This window comes from Suncus etruscus, chromosome 4 (genome assembly GCF_024139225.1).
Source record: "Suncus etruscus isolate mSunEtr1 chromosome 4, mSunEtr1.pri.cur, whole genome shotgun sequence".
In the NCBI taxonomy this organism is placed as follows: domain Eukaryota; kingdom Metazoa; phylum Chordata; class Mammalia; order Eulipotyphla; family Soricidae; genus Suncus; species Suncus etruscus.
In genome coordinates, this window is record NC_064851.1 from 24854742 (window position 1) to 24876838 (window position 22097).

Here is a 22097-nt window from a genome sequence, read left to right on the forward strand (position 1 = left end):
TAAGCCTTATACATCAGCAGGAGTAACTCCTGAGCGTCAAATGGGTGTGGCCCCAAAAACCAAAAAAAAAAAAAAAAAAAAAAAGAACTGTTCGCCAAGACTTTTAATCTTTTTTAGCATGACTTGCTTTCCATCTGTGTTATCTATCTTCTTCTTGACCAGCGTACACACATCACTGAAGCTCCCTTTGAATCTCTTCCATCACCAATCCTCTTTGCCATGAGATTGGGAAAGGAGTCGCTCTGACCTTTACTGACAAATCCACGGGCTTCTGGAGGCTGAGGGTGAGGCGGTGGTTGGTTTGGGGTGGGAGGTAGTGGGGGGAGGGGTGGCACTGTGACAGGTCACAAAGGGCCATGCAGGACAAAGGGTGAAGCCTGGGGAGTCTAAGACAGAGCCCACAGGGGGATGGACACTTCCTCTGCTCCCTCCCTCTCAGGACTCAATCAGTGGCCGGTGGAGCAAAACCATGAGCAGCCGTGAATCTCTGTTACCCTTATTACACGGCCCAAAGCTACCGGTCTACGAGTGTTTTTCAACACCTCCATGGGGGATCTCCAGCGGCAACTATACAAAGGCGGGGAGTATGACATCTTCAAGTATGCACCTATGTTTGAGAGCGACATCATCCAGATCACCAAGAAGGGGGAAGTGATGGAAGTGCACAACCGGGTGCGTTTGGTGACCATGGGCATTGCCTCCACCAGCCCCATCCTGCCGCTCCCTGATGTCATGCTGCTGGCCCGGCCTGTCAAGGCAAGCGATGAGCACCAAGTCCAAGTCCATACCCGGTCCACCAAGGGGAGAGGCCGCAAACCCACCAAGGCCCTGGAACTCAACCCGCTTCCTTGCCCCTGCAGTTTGTCAAGATCTCAGTCCATGACCGCCAGAAGCAGCAGTTGTGTCTCAAACTGGCCACTAGGCCACACATTCTATCTGCAGCTCTGCCCATCCTCGGATGTGCATGAGGACCTCTTCAGTTATTGGGAGAAGCTTGTCTACCTGCTCAGACCCTCGATGGAAAGTTGCAACAGCACCCTTACTCTCCAACCTGGTGTTGTGACCACCTCGAACAAGACCATGGTGAGTGGCTCCAGGAAACACAAGGGGCCATGTGCCCTCTAAAATGACTCAGGCTCAGGGGGTCACCCCATGGCACACAGTGGGGGGAATTTCCAGTGCTGCTCACACAATGTTCCCGGCATTTAGTTCTCTTATTTTTATTTGGAAGGGAGAACTGGTGGCCACACCCAGTGGTTATCAGGGATACCTCCTGGCTCTACACGCAGGGATCACTCCTGGTAGGCCTTAGGGAACTCTCTGGAGTGCTGGGAACCAACCCCAGGTTGACTGCATTTAAGGCAAGTGCCTTATCTGTACTTCCACTCTCCTCTGCCCTAGATACGCATTTGGCTCTTGATTATTTTTTAGTTGATTGTTTTTGGTCACACCAGGTAATGCTAAAGGTCTACTCCTGGCTCTGCGCACAGGAATTACTCCTGGTACCAGGCTCAGGTACCATATGGGATACTGGGTATGGGATCTGGGTTGGCAGTGTGCAAGGCAAGTGGCCTACTCACTGTTATATCAGTTTGTTCCTGCTTTTGGCTTTCAAGTCCAGAATTTCTTAATCAGGAGTCATGCCCTATATCTTTGGACCCTCCTTTGGGCCCCCAATATATTCCAGGGGTGTCTACAGATAAAAATTGCATTTATATTGAGGCAACTGTATGAAAATAAGGGACCAAGTATAGATGGGGGTTCACAGAAAGGCAAGAAGGGAGACATTAATGCAGAGGGATTGGAAAAATAGTACAGCAGGCAGGGTGTTTCTTACAAGTGTTCAAGCCAGATTCAATCCCTGGAAACACATATGGACCTCTGAGCCAGTGCCAGTCATGATTCCTGAGTGCAGAGCCAGGAGTAGAGCTCCACTTGGGGTGACCCATGAACAAAAGCAAACAAACAAAAACAAAATAGAAGCTGATGCAAACATGATGGATGGCAGATCTAGACCCTCTGACTGGTCTCCCAGTCTCCAACACCAGACCACTGTCACCAGTGTTGTCTTCTCCATGGGGACAGTGGCTATGGGGGTAAAAATGTCTTCTTTCCTTTGGCTTTCATTGGAATGCATGCAACTTGAAGTTTCTCCTGCTGTGTTGGCAGTTCCTGCCCACCTGCCTTCATCACCTATATATCAGAATCCAGCCTTTGAGAAATCTGGGCTGAAAAGATGACAATGCCCCTGATGGTCTCAGGGGTCACTCCTGAGCCTCTAAAGCACTGCTCAGCAAAGGCCATGAGCACTGCTAGATGTGCATAGACGCACACACAGATCTAATAAGCACACTTGTATAAAATGCAAACATGGTTGTATCAGAAGTTTCTTGTTGCTTTTCTGGCATCAGGCCGTGTATGTAGAATAGAGGGTTAGAGTCAGAGATAGGAAAGCATGTAGGGCACTTGCATGCAGTCAACCCAGATTCCATCCCTGATATTCCATATTGTCTTCTTAGCCCGCTAGGAGTGATTCCTAAGTCCAGAACCAGGAGCAAGCCCTAACACTGCTGGGTGTGGCCCAAACACCAAAACAAAACAAAGAGCCCTCAGGGCCTGTTGGATGGGGTGCAGAGCAGACCTAGACCCTCTCCAAAGTTCTTCTGATCCCAAATGTTTCAGGGGTCAGTCAAGAGGGGAAGGGGCAATGATCAGATCCACCTGTCCCCTTAGCCTCGCCCCCACCATGCCCCCCTGTGCCTCAGCACCCCTGTGCCACCACTTTTCCAGGTTTCGGAGCTTCAAAGGCGAAGGGGAATGGTAACGCGCTCAGATATAACAAAGCCCAGGACATTCGCCGGCATCACCTCTCTGCTTATGCAGGGGGCGAGGGCATCCCACCCCACCACTTCCGAGGGCAAAACTGCCCACCACGCCCACCCCCACCCCTACCCCCACCTCAGAGACCACCTTAGTTGGGAGTCTGGCTTTCGCAATGGGCGGCCAACATGGGGAGCTGTGGCCATGACCATCAGTGGCAAGGCCAAACCAGAAACACCACAGCCATGACTGGCATGTCCTCCCCAGCCTCCGAGAATCTGAGCAGCACTTATCCCATCTCTGGGGCCATTGCCCTGTCCACCGAGAATACCACCACTGTGGCCATGGCAGGCAGAACCAGCAAGTTCACTCAGGGCAGGAGCTCGAGAAACAAGCCTAAGGTGGGAGCCAAAACAGATCAAGTCCTCGAGAAGGAAGCTGGCCCAGCTGCGGGCCCCCTGGTGCCCATGAGCGAGCTGGATGGGAGTCAGAGGCCCCACAAGCGCAGCTCCAAGGAACGCATGGGAGAAAAGGGAAAAGGAAGAAGGACAAGAGTTCCTTCCAGAAAGAGCAGGTCCCGAGGGCAGCCGGTCCCAAGAAGGCCACCGACAGCACAGCTCTGACAAGCCCAAGCACATATCCTCCCAGTGCTGTCTCAGGTGGGGGCAGCTGGAAAGAAGGCAAGAAGAAAGGGAAGGGCCACAGCCAGAAGGGCCAGGGGAGCTCGAAGAAAAGCAGCCGGAGAAGCCCAGCCGAGCCATCTGTATCCTCGCAGAAGGCCGGTTAACAGTCGATCCACCACCACCAGCTCAGGTACGCTGAGCAAGAAGCCCAGCAAGATCAGCTCTTTTTTCAAGAACTTCAGAACCGTGCCCAGCTCAAAGACACTGCTTTCCTCGGACATCGTGACCAATACAGTGGAGCAGCGCATGGAGACGACAGTGGAGCAGTCTGCCGAGGACTAGGACCAGGTGGAAATCTCTGACATCTGACATCGTGACCTCTGAGACCAGGGAGCCCATCGTTATCGAAACCAAGACCATTTAGACCTGAACCTAGGGGCAGAGCTGCCATTAGAGACCCAGTTTTCAGTGGAGCAGTGAAACTGTCTTTAATAAATGAAACCTCCACCTCTATGTATGTGAGAGGCACCTTTTGTGCTAGTCAGTAGGTCTCCTGGGCCAGGAGCTTGACTGCAGCCAGAATCCCAGTTAAACAGAGCCTTTCTTTCTGGTTTCCCAAAAAAGGGGGCCAGAGCCATCCCCCCAAAGACTACAGACTACATCGCATGTCTCCCCTTCATCTCCCATCCCCACTTTTTTTTTTCTTTAGGGGCTTTTGGGCTACAGCTGGTGGTGCTCAGGGATTATCCTAGCTCTGCACTCAGGGCTCACTCTTGGCAGGCTAGGGACTGTCAGGGGTACTGGGATTGAATCTGGGTCAGTGCATGCAGGCAAATGTCTTACCCACTGGACTATTGCTCTGGTTCTCCATTTATCCTTGACCTTTCCCCTCTCCTCTTTGAGGTCTTTCAGTCCAGTCCCTAGCTTCAGAAAAGCATTAGGAGGGTAAGAAAGGACCAGAGCTAGAGGACAGTGGGAAGGGCATTTGCTTTGCGCATGGTTGACCTGGGTTCTATCCTCAGCATCCCTTGCACAGCTTGGAGTGATCCCTTAGCACAGAGCCAGAAGGAATATCAGAGCACAGCTGATTGTGATCTCAACCAACCAAACAAGTTTATAAAGGAAAAAGAGAGGCCAGAGTAATAGTACAGTGAGTCAGGCACTTACTTCACACACGGCTAACCTGGGTTCTATCTCCAGGCTCCATACAGGACTTTGAGCATCTCTTGGAGTGATATCTGAGTGCAGAGTCAGGAGTAACCCCTGAGTAGTCCAAAATAATTAAAATTATAAAAATAAAGAAAATAAAAAGTATGGGGAGGTGACTCAGAGAGTGGGGGGTAGGGTAGGGTGATTTATAAGCTCTGGTTGCAGGACTCTTGGGTATGATCCCTGGTATTACATGCCCCCACATGCCCAGAACTGCTGGGAATGACTCCAAGAGCACTATTCTGGGGATAACCCCCTAAGTGCCACCTTGTGTCCTCCCCTTGAAAAAAATTGTACAGTTTGGGATTTTTTATTTTGTTTTGTGGCCACATTCAGCTGTGATTAGTACTAACTCCTGGCTCTGCACTTAGGAATTACTCTTGCCAGGTATTGAACCCAAGTTTAAATATTAATTAGGAAATAATATACACAAAAGTGAAATTTTCAAGTACACTTTCTGAAATATAAAATTTTCAAGAGGTACAAAATAGGCGCAAACTTTTGTCTTGCCTTCATCACAGCTAATTATCATACAATAACTGGCAGATTATTGTTAAACTGCAGATTCATGTCATGTTTAGGTCATACTACAGAGTGATATTTTTCCAAATTAGTTATGGAGATGTTTTTTCTTATATTATTTATAATTTAAAAACCAGTTTTATTTAATTCTGTTGCAACTTGTTCATTAGCATGTATAACTAACAAGCTAAGAATTTGTGACTTTGCTGACCTCTATTCCTTAATGAAAACTAACAGTGCCCATTAGGTTTATGACATATAGAAAACTAAATGAAGACAGGGAGCAACTTGAAATTCTGGAAAATTCTAATTGCTCCTTCTGAAGAAGAAAAAGAACAGATATCAAATGTAAAACACTGCAGAACAAGATCACTTAGTCATCATTGCTGTTTTAAGGGGCTTATTTGAAATGAGTCAAAGCTTCTAAATTTTTTTTTGTTTTGTTTTTGGTATTCTAAACAGGAGATAATCATGGCCAACAACACTATCCAGCAGACTAACTACCTTTTCGGATTAACAAAGCCTTCAGTGTTACTAATTGCCTGGCATTTCATACCTCTGTTAAATCTTTTTTCCCCCCTTTGGTTTTTTGGTCATACCTAGTGACGCTCAGGGGTTACTCCTGGATATGTGCTAAGAAATCGCTCCTCGCTTGGGGGACCATATGGGACACCAGGGGATCTAACTGTGGTCCTTCCTAGGCTAGCGCGCCCAAGGCAGACACCTTACAGCTTGCTCCACCGCTCTGGTCCGATTTTCTTAGGTGCTAATTTCTGAAAAAGGGTCAAATATTTATGCTTGGGTCTAGAAGCTTTAATACCTGAATACATGTATATGTTATTATTATATTTTTATGTGTTTATTTTGAAATTGCATACATGTATGAACTTATTTGAGATTGAGTCATTGCTATAGAAAACTCATTAGTTAATAAATGCTTGACTGCACATATCATTGTATTAGACACTAATAAATGAACAGTCATGGCACCTTCTGCATTTGCTATATTTTCAAAAGGACCTCTGAAGGAGCGATCAATGAACCCTTGAAATGGATGGTCATTTAGATTGGTTTGCTAATATCATCTGAAAAGCAATTTTCAGTTCCCGAGAAAACTGCAAAGAAGCACTCCCAAGGGGGCTTTGGCTAAAACTCGAGAGTCCTAATTCTTGTACTAGCGTAATTGTTTTGCAGAGGTCACTTGTTTATCTGGGGATTTCCACTTCATAGGTGTGAAGTCTCATGGTAATACTACTTTTGATTTAGGAGTATTGTAGATTAAATATGGATATAAATGCTGTTTGTTAAGAATGCCAGTACTTTGAGAGTAAAATTGGAAGTTTGTTGAGCTAAATAGATTTATAACAAATAAAAGAGAAGCAAATTATTTAGTTCAGTCAACTCAGAACAATGTAAAGAGAATTTTATCTGTAGATAAATAACTCGCTTCTATTAAAGTGATACACAAGGGCTGGAGCTATTCACAGTGGTAGGGCATTTGCCTTGCACGCGGTTGCCCAAGATGGACCTGGGTTCAATCCCCTGGCATCTGATATGGTCCACTGAGCCAGGAGTGATTTCTCAGCACATAGCCAGGAATAACGCCTGAGCGTCACTGGGTGTGGCCCAAAAACCAAAAATCAAAAAAAAAAAGTAATACACAATCATATTATGTTTATATGGCTGATAGAGTTATTGGATAGATGGAGAAGAGATTGATAATTGAGTTATTAATCTTCATGTCTTTTTGAAAGCAATTTGAAATGCTGAATGATTTAGTTAAGGCTCTTCCACTTATCTGTTCACTAACCAATGCCATTCAGATTTGTGATATGTAGTATATAGATTAATATATTATATTATATATATAATCTGTTTTAACTTTCTCTGTGTGTCAGGCCTTCATCTCACTATCTCCTCAAGGAAAAGGCATAATAATTACTTGAGAAAAAATCATTTAGGGGTCTAATACTAATTTTTACTTTGAATTCTTGCTCTGTATTCTAGGATCACTCATGTAAATACTCAAGGACAATGCTATGACAGGGATCAAATCAGGTGTCCTATGTGCAGGATATGCACTTAACACATTGATTATCTCTTTGGCAGAAAGACTACATTTTTTTTGCTATTTGCTTTTCTGACCAAATTTTGGATAAAAAACACATTTGCATAGATGATTGGAAAGCACTAGTTTACTAGAATTTTCAAAACTGTTTATATTTATTAATTACAATCCATTTAATAAATGGGGATAATAAATTTCACAGTTATGTACTGAGTTGCTTAAAGTCATTAATCAAGAAAATACCTAAATCAAAAAAAGAAGTAAGTTGTTCTTGGTTCTATTCATATATATTTTATAATTAAAAAGTTGATTGTAAGCTATAGAAGTGGATCAACCAAGAAACAAAGAAATACTAATTTGGGGGGGTCACACCAGGTGACTTTCAGGGATTGCTCCTGGCTATGCACTCAGAAATCACTCCTGGCTTGGGAGACCATATGGGAAGCCAGGAATTGAACCCAGGTCCATCCTGGGTCAGCCATGCAAGGTAAGGCAAATGCCCTACCACTGTGCTGTCATGCCTGCCATAGGAATACTAATTTTTTAATTCATTAAAAGAGGTTGTCATGTGAAACATCTCATAGAAATAAGTACAAGTTGGGCTGGAGTGATAGTATAGTGAAAAGGGACTTTGACTTGAATGGAGATGACTCTGGTTCAACCCCCCTATCCTGCCTAGTCTCCAGAGCACCACCAGAAATAATTCTTAAGTACAGAGCTGTTTAGTGCTAAACAATGCTGAGTGTACTCACAAATCCTTCTCCACCCCAATTTAATTTTTCAAAAACAGTACAAGTCACTGGGTAAAGTTTTTAGAAAGTTTCCCAAAATATAGCAGATCACCTATTCCATCTTTTCTTTTTCTTTGGGAAATTGGGACATGTCCTTATCTGGTGGTGCTCATTTGGATTGTAGTGTTAGAGATTGGGCAAGGGCCTCCAATATAATGAAAAAATGTTTTTCCAGCATTTCAACTATCTCTCGAGCCTCCTTCTTATTATAAACTTAGTTGTAAAGTTCAAGTACTTTGTGCTACCTTATGTAAAATAAGTATCAAGAACATGCTAAAGAAGGTAGAATTGATAGATTGCCTGAGTAGGTTTTAACACTGCAATACTGTAATGATAGACTTATTTCTAGTCTTTCAATTATACACACAAAACTAAAAGCATAAATTTGCTTAAGATGCTGCTCTTAAGATAGTTTTTTCATGCATTAAAACTTAATTATAATTGACATAAATAAGATATATACACATGCACATTATCACAAATACACACAAATTAAATTATTTGAGTCTAAAAATAAAAGTACAAGAACTATGTATATAAATGCTTCTGATCTTAAAATGGGATTTCTAAATGTAATTATATGTATGTTATAGCTAAAAAAGCAGATGCATTTTGAGAATATAATTAATTCTTTTCTTAAGGCAGTCTTTCTATTTAGTTATGTGACCTGAATTCCAGTATAGATTTTTGTCCCTAAATCTCAAGACTATATAATAATAACTACTGAGTCTCAACTTCCCCAACCAAAATTCTAAGGGTTAAATGAAATTGCCATTTAAAAAACTCTCAGACCTAATAGTGAACAAATTTTATATGTCTTTGACATGACTCAATCAATCTGTGATTTTACTTTCAGCATATTAAATTTTTGTGATCATCTCTAAAAGAAAACATTATTTTCTGCCATGGAAATTTACAACTTTTATTTTATCTAGTCTTCTACTTATTTTTGCCTGTTAAGCATATAAATATTTTTAGTTTTATATATACATTATTAAAAAATGTATGACTAACTTAATTGAGATCTGACTGTCAATGTCTTCATAGAAACAATGTGTGTATGAGCACAGAGGCCATAATTAAAAAAGAAATCAAAGGATAGACATATGCATGGGAGAATTCTGTTTCTGTAAGACAGGATATCTGATTTAAAAAGCAGAAGCACTGGAGGCCAAAACCATGTTCACAAACATTGTTGCCATGCCTGCATTTGGTTAGCTCCGATAGACTCACTCTATTTTTGAAAGAGATGTAAACTAAGTCATAAAAAACTATGATACACCAAGCATGCAGTTAAAACCTAATGATCTCAAGAGAGGTAGAGACGAGTCCCTATCCTACTAAAGCCATAATTGCTGTATCTATCTCACCCACAATCACTGCTCTCCCAATGGTCCTTATGCACCACTCCTTTACGGCTTTCCTATTATGACCAAAAGTCTAGCCATGCTAGTATTTGGGTTATATCTCCAGAATTTGTTTATTTAGTTTTGTTTTGTGCTATACCATGTGGCAATCAGGTGTTACTCCTGAATCTGTGCTCAGAACTCACGCCTGGCAGGTTCAGGGGATCATTTAGGACGCCAGGAATCAAACCCAGGTTTGCTGCATGCAAGGTAAAAAGTCCTCACCAGTAAGTTTTTGGAGTGAGTTGGGCACCCACCTGCTCCCAACCCCTGCCTCACTTTCTCATGTTTTTGGAATATCTGTCAGCCAAAAGCACATTCCACAAAAGCTTCAGTATCAACAATAGTGCTTGGAATATCTGGACAGATCTATTTTTGTTTAGTACTGTCATCCCCATACCAGTTTAGGCACCAATGTGTATCTAAAGTCACTTAATGTTCAGAAATAAATGTAGTAACTGACTAGTCCATTAGCAATAAGAGATTATTAAACTTTTGACAATGACTTAATGACCTCTTTGCAGATATAATTTTTCATATTTGTTTGTCTCTGTACTCTTTTTTCTTCTTTCTTCTTTTTTTTTGGGGGGGGTCACATCCTGCAGCTCTCAGGGGTTACTCCTGGCTCCACACTCAGAAATCGCTCCTAGCAGGCTTGGGGGCTATATGGGGTGCTGGGATTTTAATCACCATCCTTCTGCATGCAAGGCAAACACCTTATCTCCATGCTATTTCTCCGGCTCCTTCCCTATATTCTTGTTTATATTTATATTTATTTTATTTTTAACAACTGTTCCCTCTTATCTGGAAACAAATGTAATATGATCAACTATGTCAACTATACTATACATGGCTTAAAATATTGTAATTTATATTTTAAAAAATAAAGGCAAAAGTAACAAACATTTCCATTCAACATGCCACATATGGGTCAGTTATATATAGTTTTAGTATGTAAATGGTACATATTTGCATGCATATATGTAGGTATATGTAAGATAGAATCAGCCTTGTATAATATTAGGTAGTTTATAAAAATATCTTTTATGCATTGGTATTTATTAAATTATTCACATGAATTAATGGGATTATAATGGAATGCTTTGTGTAATTTAAATAGTTGAGGTTAATTCATGTACATGACTTTCATTGTGAGTGTCAGAAAAGTATTTCAAGAACAAAAACTCATATACTGTTATTTGACTATGTATTTTAATTTTTATAGAATATCCAAATACTCAGATGAAAAAATAAGCAATGAGATAATTATTTGGCCTTTGATCAAATTGTCTTTTGAATGGGTTATGTCCCACCACAATGCAATATTGAAATGAAGGGAAATTAGCTTGCCCTGTGAGATTTAAATCATGAAAGCAATAGATCAGAACAGAAATATTGTAAATTATCTTTTAAAGTCAAAAAAGATTTTATAGCAAAAAAACTTGACAGAAATATGATTGAATATTTGTTTAGCTATTAACACATCTAAACAAAGAATATGCTAATTTTTAGAGATAGAGAGCAAAGATCTAGAATAGATTTAGCAAAGATCAGCACATGCATAGAAAAAGGCAAGTCAATTAAATAAATTGGGTTGGATTGGGGATATAGATAGAAATATGATGTATATTTCACTGAGTTATACTTGATAATAATTTTATTTTTGTTTTTTTGGCCACACCCGGTGATGCTCAGGGGTTACTCCTGGCCATCTGCTTAGAAATCGCTCCTGGCTTGGGGGACCATATGGGACACCTGTGATTGAACCCAGGTCCGTCCTGGGTCAGCCACGTGCAAGACAAACGCCCTACTACTGCGCTATCACTCCAGCCCCTTGAAAATAAATTTTATTACCATATAGTTCCATTGGTAAACTTGCCATGGAAAAAGCCATGACATTACATATTTGATTTACTTATTTTCTCTTATTATGATTCTATGCTGCTTAGACAATATGTCAATTCTGATTTGATGTTTTATGCAGTCTCAGTGCAAAGGGAATGATTGATTCATTAGATTTCAAGTATTTTTTGTTTTAGCTGAATAATTTTTCATGTAAAATAATTTTAATTTTTATGTAAATGTTAAATGGCTTCATTTTTGGACCAGAAAGTAGATAATTACTAGATAATCATTATATTTCAAATACATTAATTTAATGCTGTAAAATTAATAGCGTGATATACTAAAATCTTCTCAGATAATAGATTGGTTTTTCATATGTTTTGGTAGTGTGTGTCTCATAGACTTTAATTTTAGGTTGTGGAAATAAAAAGAAACTTTATACTTTTATTGTTATTATTTTTAAGGAAGAGTGAAGAAATGAAATTTGGAAGATCAGTGAATGTTGCCTGGATTGTGCCAATAAATTGTACTATTTATTATACTTGCTTATAGATGAAAGATGAGAAGGGATACGTCATTGCTAACGAGGAAGTGATCGCAGCCTAGAATCTAACTTGCCATAGAGTCTGGTGATAAATAGCTTACAATAATGTGAAAAAAGTAAAATCTATTAGTTTTGTTTTCAATAAGAACTGTAAAAAATAGTTATAAAACATCAGCATCAATGTAAAAAATACTACTTTTCCATCATGGAAAGTCTGTAAATTTTGAGGGTATGGCAAGTCCCAAGATTTCTTTTTTTTTTTTTTTTTTTGGTTTTTGGGCCACACCCGGTAACACTCAGGGGTTACTCCTGGCTATGCGCTCAGAAGTCGCTCCTGGCTTGGGGGACCATATGGGACGCCGGGGGATAGAACCGCGGTCCGTCTCCTAGGCTAGCGCAGGTAAGGCAGGCACCTTACCTCCAGCGCCACCGCCCGGCCCCAAGTCCCAAGATTTCTAACCATGTCATTTCATGTCTCTTAATGTATTTTCTAATTGAATGCAAGTGAACAAAGACATTAGTAAGCAAAAAAGACTTTAGTACAGACATTAGAACAAAGACATTAGTAAGCCATGATCTTCAAAACCCTATGTACCTAAAGATTTCCCCATAAGGTTGATTACAAACAAGAGCAACTGGATTGGAAATCTACTATCTTTTTGAGAAAAATGCATTGTTAAAGAAAACCACAAGCCCACTGTAGCTGTTAACTACCCCCACCCCTGGGTCACACTCAGTGGCACTCAGGGATTACTCCTGGCTCTGCGCTCAGAAATCACTTTTGGCAGGCTCGGGGACCACATGGGATGCTAGCAAACGAACCGGAGTTTGGTCTGGGATTAGCTTCATGCAAGGCAAATGCTCTATTGCTGTGCTATATCTCTCAGGCTCCAGTATAGCTGTTAACTCTTACAGATAGGGGCTCATATACATTGTTCATCTTTTAAAGCTTTTTTAGAAGTGTTCATAGGACCTAGAGTCTAAAAAAGAATCTCTAAGAGTGAAAAAATGAGTGTCACAAATGACAAAGGAAAATGACTGTCAGAATTCTTTCCAAAGCAGAAATTAGCTAGCCTAAGAAATTAGCTATACTAACAACAACAACAAAAAATTAGTCTTATCTCTTTGGCTCAGAAACTGTTAAATGTTATTGATACATAACTGACATAGGTTTCCTTCCTTCAGATGGAAGTACTATTATGCTTGCCTTTTATATATTGTATCATCATTTGGCTTGTGTGGCAAAAAAAAAATTTTTTTTTTAATTACAAGGTTACCAAACCACACTGAGAAAATTCAGGCTGAGAGAGAAGACTCCTATCAGTCATAGTTCCTGGATTTAGGTTAGATCCTGTATTTATTGGAGGAAGCACTATAGTTTTCTTCCTTTCATGGGAATGGGTGTATTCTATCTGTGGGAAGAAAGACATGCCTGGATATTTGGGTAACAAAGAGACAAATAATGAGTATCTGTACAAGTTGTCTCAATGTACAGTTGTACACTTTTTCTTTAATAAAAATCAGTAACCATTTTTTAGTACAGAATTAAATTGTTTCTAAAAAGAACACTATTTGAAGTGACATATATCAGAACGAAACCCCACACAGCATGATGTCATTTGTATGCCAAACTTTTTAAAGTGTGAAAGCAGAAAATAGAACAACAGTTATCAGGGGCAGGAGTAAGGAGGGAAGATAGGAAAGGTTGATAAAAAAGGTTTGTGAAGTTCCACTTATATAATATGAACTAGTCTAGGAATCAATATATTGCATGAACAATAAAACTTATAGCTAAGAAAACTGAAAACTAAATACTAGAAATTTGCCAAAAGAGTAGTTTAGGTAGCTTCTTTTTAGAATACACACAAAAATGCAACTATATGAGACATTATGTAAATTAATTTGAACATGATCATCATTTTATTATGCATGTATAAATTAAGTTATATGTATTTCTCAATATATAATTTATATCTATAAAATTAATGTGTATTATCAATGAATGAAAATATAAAACATAAAAATAGAAAACTCAATAATGTTTTTTACAGAAAGTACTTACCACAAAAGGGTAAACTTTGACTTCCATCTTTTGCCTTTCTATGGTCTGAGTAAATATGCTTTAAACTAGAGGAATCTTCTTGAATCATAAAGTAACATGGATATTCCAAGGTAGAATAAAATCATTTAAGGAAGCCATGCCCGTGATATTATAATCCTATTTAAGCCCAACTCTATGAATTAAAAATATCCACATGAGACAGAAATAAGTTTATTGTTGCCATATTTGTTTATTTGTATGTTTTGAGACCACACACAGCATAAAACAAGAATTATTCTTAGTTCTATAGTCAGGGGATATTCCTCTCAGTGCTCTAGGGAATGATCTGCAGTGCTAAAATCAAGTTATTGTCAACCATTTATAAGACAAGCACATAAAACCCTGTATTATCTTTTTAACTCCCCAATTATTTATGTTTAGGTCATTGTTTCACGTTTAGCAACCTACAATTTTTCCTAATTCTAAGATATAGAAATGCTCTCAACTATCTTAAAAGCTATTCACATATTTTAAAAGTTTTGTGATCATTCTTCATAAGTTTCCCAGCATTTTAATATTAATAAATGATAAGTAAGTTTTTGGAATATTCTATTCTTCTGGTGAAGGGTCTCAAAGCACTTTGGTTCAATTAAATTTTAATGTTAAAATAGAATGTTGATAAAATAATTATTTCCTTTGGCTTCTAGACATTTGTTTGGACATTAAATTTTCAAAGGTCATTTTTAATAAGACCCTTTCAGCTTTAAAACATTACAAATTAAGACATATATGCCAGGGTTGCAACCAACAACAAACTACAGCAATACTGGGAGAAAAATCTAGCTGACATAAAATGATAAAAAAATTAAGCAATTAACCATCTTTGTAGCTGATAGTCTTTTAAGATGGATAGGTTATAAATAATACAGATAATGGTGAACATGAAAAACTCATATAAGTATAAGGTGATTTTATATCTTTATAACAAATATAAGAAACTCATTTGCAAATTTTGTGATATGTTCCATTTTTCTATGTTTACCATCTAAGTCCAACTTCCTGTCAGAAACTGTCTTCTTTCTAAGATTGTCATTTGGCTGCACTTTATTAACAATGACAAGAACAACGAAGACAATATTCTTTAAAAACTGTTCAAAGTTTGCCCTATGTCACAGTGAATCTATCTATAGTAAATCACTAATAATAATAATGTTGTCCTTTATTTATATATATTTGTGTGTGTGTGTGTGTGTGTTGTTTTGATTTGTTTTGTTTTGGGTACACCCAGCAGCACTCAGGGGTTACTCCTGGCTCTATGCTCAGAAATCGCTCCTTGCAGGCTCAGGGGACCATATGGGATACCGGGATTCGAACCGATAACTTTCTGCATGAAAGGCAAATGCCTTACCTCCCTGCTATCTCTCTGGTCCCTGTCCTTTATATTTGAAGATAATGATTCTGAGTCACCATCAGCTGAGTACTTGCTTAAAGCTATTATTTTCTAGTGCCAGTACTCTGAACTCCTGCACCGATGGTATTAATAAAGACAACTGTACCATATTTTGTTTTGTTCAATCCCTAATAATATACTGACTCACAAACAACCATGGTAAATAGAGGATAATATGATTCTCTCTTAATACTACCTTTTGTTCATGGTTTTACTCCTATTTATTAGTATTCTGTAGTATATGTAAGCATTTATATTATTTTCAAGTAGTGTTAGATTTGAACTATACCATCTTCTCTTACTTTCTTTGTTCTTGTCACAATCATTTACAAGAGGATAAACTGGTCCTAGAGGTTAAAAACTCAATGAAAATAATCAGTTTATATACCAAACACATGAAGGTAAATCCTACAGAGTGTAAGTCTTTCTCTTGTGTGGCCAGGGAAATAAATATATATTATGTAAACCATTTAATTGGAAATAATTATCTATATAGGTTGCTAAAACACTCTGAGGATGATTATATGTAATAAAAGAATATTTTTTGAGGTTGAATGGTTAGCTGCTGTTATTATTTAAGGTAGCCAATATCTAATCAGAAGATAGGTGTTATTTATAATATTTAGGAGTAAGATATTAGGCCATTTATAGTATACACTAGTGAATATATTAATAGCATACTATAAAGAAGTCAGGGTAAGATACATTAGGAAAATGTTAAGTATCTAATTTAATATTTTAGTACCAGTTATTTTATTATTTGATCATAAGAATGAAAAGTGTGTGTGTGTGTGTGTGTGTGTGTGTTTGTAGTTTTGTTCTTGGCTCTGTGCTCAGAAATTATTTCTGGTGGAGCTATTGAAATATATGAGAAAGTGATATGTAAGTAGTTGTTTGAAGAATATTAAAAGTTATAGAAGAATCAAACTCATAGTTTTAATCACAATGACAAATTATTTTATATCTTGTGAGATATATTAAGAATAAAAGTATTATATAATCTCAGTAATACTGAGGAAATCAGAAATACTCTGATTCCTTCATAACTCATACTTTAAAAGCTATCAATAAAAACTGAAAAGATATAGTGGGTTAAAGACTTGACTTGGATATAGCTAAACCTGGTTAACCAAAAAAAGAATATAATAAAATAGAACACCTGAACTACATATAGTTCCTGAGCTCTGCCAGGAGTAAGCAGTGGGTAAGGATGGGCTCAGGTACAAAGATATTACTTAACTGAAATAGCAAATTACAAAACACTGTTAGGTGCTGAAGCAATAGCACAGTGGTAGGATGTTTGCCTTGTATGCGGCCAATTCTAGGCAGACCCTGGCATCCCATATGATCATGTTTCTCCCCCACCCCTACCCCAAACCTGCCAGGAACAATTTCTGAAAGCAGAGCAAGGAGTTACCCCTGAGTGCTGCTGGGTCAGGTGTGACCCCAAAACAAAAAAGAAAACAAACAAACAAAAAATCCCACTGCTCTTGGCTAATGTCACTCATAACTGATTAAAGAAGTCACTATTTACTTATAGAGCCACTTAAGAGCTAACAAATACTTTTCCTTCCATTGTTATTTCAGTCTACTCTCCTCTAAGTATTTTCTTTAGCTACATATAAATTTTCCTATTGACATAAATATATATTTTTGGACCATACCGAGGTATACTCAAAGCTTATATAATATTTTTTAATTTTAATAACTTTAAAAATTAAATCACTTTTAGATAGTTACACAGTTTGATTGAGTTGGGATCAAACCAAGGTTAGGCTCATACAAGGCAAGTATCTTATTTACTCTACTATTACTGTGGTCCCTTACTCATAATTTTAATTCTCTCTTTCATTGATAAGAATAAATCACATTTTGTGGTGACTTCTCATGTTCTCACTATCTCCTTCAACAAGTCTTCAAAAAAAAGTAACAGTCCCAAAACAGAAGAATCAGGTTTTATAAACTTACCTTTGAATTCTTTTTTTTTTTTTTTTGGTTTTTCGGGCCACACCCATTTGATGCTCAAGGGTTATTCCTGGCTAAGCACTCAGAAATTGCCCCTGGCTTGGGGGGACCATATGGGACGCCGGGGGATCGAACCGTGGTCCTTTCCTTGGCTAGCGCTTGCAAGGCAGACACCTTGCCTCTTGCACCACCTCGCCGGCCCCTACCTTTGAATTCTTAATAAAACATGACACTAAATCTTTAGATGATCAATAAAAAAGTAATAGGACACTTAAAATATGTCTTTAATATATGAAACAGTTTACTTTTGAGGTATGATAGGAATTGAAAATAATTTCACTTACTTTAAATTCACTTGAGCTATGTTTTCCTTCTTTCCCAACTCTGACTGACTAGATCAGACCATTTCTGGAATCTATTTTGATATTGATATGAAATGTTGAAAACTTTAGATGATCAAGTATTATATTTTCTTCCTGATTTTACAAGATTAAGAAAAAAATCATCCTCAACTTCACAAGATTCATCTAAGGCCTTTCAACTCTGTCTAAATTGTTATATGAGTGTGTAGAGTAAATAAAATGTAGTAATAAAGTTAATTTCAAATATTTCTCATTCCAGAAATTATAAATGAGAACTGTAGCTTTAATTTGTGAACACTAAGGTATGAATGAGCTTATAGAGAAAGAATGACATCTCAGTTGTTTTGAGTCTTTATATGGATTTTAAAATAGGAAATCCAACCTTTCTTATCTCACAATAAAATTAGGGAAATTAAAATATAAGGAGAGGACAGAAGTTTTGTAAGAGGAAAAGAAAAAAACAGCGCATAAATACTCATAATTTGCCTGAAATTTTATTTTTATATTTCTTGATATGACACTTTTACACGCGAATGCATAAATGGCTTGTTTTATTTTGTTTGTTTTGTTGGAGGCCAAACTACCTGTGCTAAGGGCTTGCTCCTGCCTCTGAGCTCAGTGGGTCACTCCTGGCTTGGCTTGTAGAACCATGAGGGTGCCTGGGATTGAGTTTATATCTGCTGCATGCAAAGCAAGCACTCTGCCAGATCGACTATTGTTCCACTCCTGAGTAAAGTATCGTGAACTCCATTTTAACGAGGGGAAAAATGAAAACAAACAAAAAAGACCATGACATTTGCTTATTTATTTTATTTTATTTTATTTTATTTTATTGCTTGGGGGCCCCACACAGTGTTGCTCATTCATTTTTCCTAACTTTCCTAGAAAAGCTCCATGGACCATATTGGTTGAGTGCTAGGGAGTAAAACCAGGCCTAAAATGTCTAAGGCAAGCACTTTACCCACAGTCCTATTCTTCTAGTCCTAGAATAATTTAATTTGTATATATAGCAATCAATATTTCTTTATTATTCATTCAAGTAAGTAGTAAATACTGAATTTACTATGCACCAGGGTATCAAAGCCAATTGTTGCATTTTTCAAGCAGTTCATCAATGTGACCATTTGATAGTTAGAAGCCCTGATTCCATTCAATTATAAAAGAAAATTGAATAACTTGTTGAACTATTCTAAAATGCAGCTGCTATTATCCCAATAGTGAGAGACCTTACCAGAGTCAATTAGTTTATAGTACAAATATTGTAAGATGACAAACTATATTCATACAGTAAATTAAATAAGATAGATAAATGCCAAGAAATTCCTCAGAAAAGAAAAATATATACAATTTGGTAATATTTGTGATACTAGTTAGTGAATCCACACTTCTAATGCTGTCTTTCGTGGGTCAATTCTATTTTAAATTTATTTCATTACATTTTTATCATCGTATATAATTTTCAGATTAAAAAATACGTGACTTTTGGAATTATGATGAAATGGTGTGACAGTATGCACATTTTTTTATTTTGGTTGTTTTTTTTTGTTTTATTTCATTTTTCTTTTTGGGTCACACTCAACAGCGCTCAGAGGTTGCTCCTGGCTCTATGCTCAGAAATTGCTCCTGGCAGGCTTGAGTGACCATCTGGGTTGCCGGGATTCGAACCACTGTCTTTCTGCATGCAAGGCAAACACCCTATCTCCATGCTATCTCTCTGGCTCCAGAGTTTTATATTTGGTAACATACCAATGAATGTTTCACATAACTTATTTTAAAAATATTACCTCATAAAATTGGAAAATGACTAAAATTAGGAGTTGATTTTTTCTTATTCACATAAAAAAATATAGTGGTCAGAAAAAAATTATATTTTTGGTTGTAATTATGTTGTATAGACCAACACATTGACTTGCACAATTACAAAACTGTTGTAGAAAGAAGCTTCACTTATTTAACTTGTAATCATAAATAAAAATAACAATACAATATCAGACTTGTAGTTAGTAGATTTGTCATAATTTTTTAATTATGTTCTGTCAAATCATTGAATAGTAACAATAAGTTGGCTATTAATGTATTATTTTGGCAAAAAATCAATAAAACATAAAATAGAAGATAATTCACTGTATGAAAATTGCAATAAAATATTTCATATAATTATTATATAAATGTTGTGATATACATATTTTATTTCAGATAAATATTTAACTTATGTGACAAATGAGCATGTTACAGTGAAGTCAACAAAATAGTTTTTGCAACACTGAATAGAATTACTAATATTTTTACAAAAGTTAAAATTGAAAAATTTCCTAATTAAAATTATGTTTAATACAGAAAAATCTATCTGAAAATAATAGAAATTTTGTAATAATATGTGGTATGTAAAATATAGTTTAAGAATCCAAACATTAAATGTAAATGTAAGTGTAATAACAAAGCCTATTTTGCATTAGTTCATAATTTGAATATTTTTGTCCCAATCATAAAATAATTTGAAATAAAATGAAGATCTAGCAATAATATGTAATTACAAGGAAATATCCAGGAGACTCATTTGATTTCATCATATAAACTTTTATCTTCTCTGTGATTCTAGAAGTGTAAAATATAATGTACTTCTGATCTTTTTCTTTAAACTAATAACAGAATATAATATCATCTTATCTATTCCCAATTAATTTTATTTACTCTAAATTTTAGTGTACAAATAAAAGAATTCAAAATCATCTTTTTAAAGTCAAGAGATTCATTGAAAGAAGAAATTTTTCTCAACTAGAGCAGACACAGAAACCAACTAAATATCATTTGTCAATCAGTTCTATGATTAAGAGAATATTTGCAAAAAGTAAGCCTGCTTTACCCAGGAACGTCACAGAAAATCTTCCTGCAAATTTCTAGCACAAGCAACTTGCTTCCTAAATTGGCCATTTGCACTGCGGGGCTAAAGCTGAAAGTGCACAGAATTGCCTTAGTAATTCACTTGCAGGCAGAATCAATGCAAGTGTGAACGTTGCCCTGGTCAAAGGTTGGCCCTTAGGCTGCAAGTTAAATCAATTTTGGGTAGGCTAAGTTTGATTACATTTTCAGTGATGAAGCTTTCAAAAGCAATTTTGCACTTGCCTATTCAGAGATTGGTTTTATCGCCAATCTATACTTCTGGTTAGAGACGAATCTACCTATTTGTGTGGGTGATGATTTAGCTTTGGAGTTGAGAAGCAAAATGAGAAAGAGAAAAACAAAACTAGAGAGCATGACCTAGAGAGCAAAAAAAAAGAGATAAGATTCTATCATTAATATGTGAGTCTATAATGCTTTTGATCTTTTAAAAAAATTATATGATAACAAAGAGAGAAAAGAACCACAGAGATGATAACAAGACAAAGAAAGGTGAATGATAAAGGTAAGATTATTGTGATAGTAGTAGGATAGTCTAAGAGTATTGTGGCAGATGAATCCCATTCTTTCAGTGCTGCTGGCAGGAGGAATGTTTGGGATATACAGGTGGTTCTGAAGTATGAATCGAAATGGGTGTAAAAATGTCATCTATGGACTCCAACAGGCAATATGCCAGCATGTGAGAAATAAAACCTTTTAGTTTTTCTTTTTCCAGCAGAGTTAAGCCTGGCTTATGCAAGTTTTTATACAAAGATGTTTACTTGGTTAAATAATTGGATTGTAGATATTATCCACATTTGTGTAAGCATGTTTTTACATCACAAACTATAATGCTCCCAGGAGGTGCTAGCATAGGAGGTGCTGTGCGGAAACCCCTTAAGTTTATAAATATTTATTTTCTTATAAATCTATTTTATTTTAATTAAGATACAAATATAAAAATAAAGAGAAATGTTATGATATTTTAAAAATATAAATGCCACTACACTATGATTATTGATTCTTCAAAAATAGACTCTGATACCCTCCAGTCTTAGAACACACTACGCATTGCTACATTTTTTTAAAGTAAAAACAGGATTTATTTGGCAATCCAGAGGAAGTAATTAGAGGGAGAGAGATAGCAGGTTCCTCCAAAGACAGGGCAAGATCCAGCACACATTCCAGAATTAAGGTATGAAACTGGACATCTCATGAGTGGAGAAGCAGGAGACATGTGTAGGTAAGCGCCATATTCACAAGCCCCAGGAGCAGATGTGCCTGTTGATACATCTTGCTGGAGAAATATTTTAGAAAGCTTGTGATTTCTTCCAAGTGACTTGTATGATGATGCTAATGGTTATTTGAAAAGAATTATGATCTGACTCACTAATTAAGCTGCTTTATACATGCACTAATTGGACTAATTAAAAAAATCAAAGAAAAACTCTGAGAACTGCATAATTCAACTGGCTCCTTTCCCTTAAAGTTGTCTTAAAGGTAATATCTGTGAGAAGGATAACAGTAAAAAAAATTCTACTGTACTAAAAATGTCTAAGAATGCTATAGGTGAA

The 22097-nt window shown here is 37.2% G+C and overlaps 1 protein-coding gene and 1 pseudogene across 1 annotated transcript in view; one reads left to right on the top strand and one right to left on the bottom strand.

Annotated features, from left to right (window-relative positions):
- LOC126006142 (Golgi associated RAB2B interactor protein 3-like) overlaps positions 1 to 3069 on the top strand; it is a 116852-nt pseudogene extending 113783 nt beyond the window's left edge.
- NEGR1 (neuronal growth regulator 1) overlaps positions 1 to 22097 on the bottom strand; it is a 919240-nt gene that overhangs the window by 177804 nt on the left and 719339 nt on the right. The window lies entirely within an intron of this gene.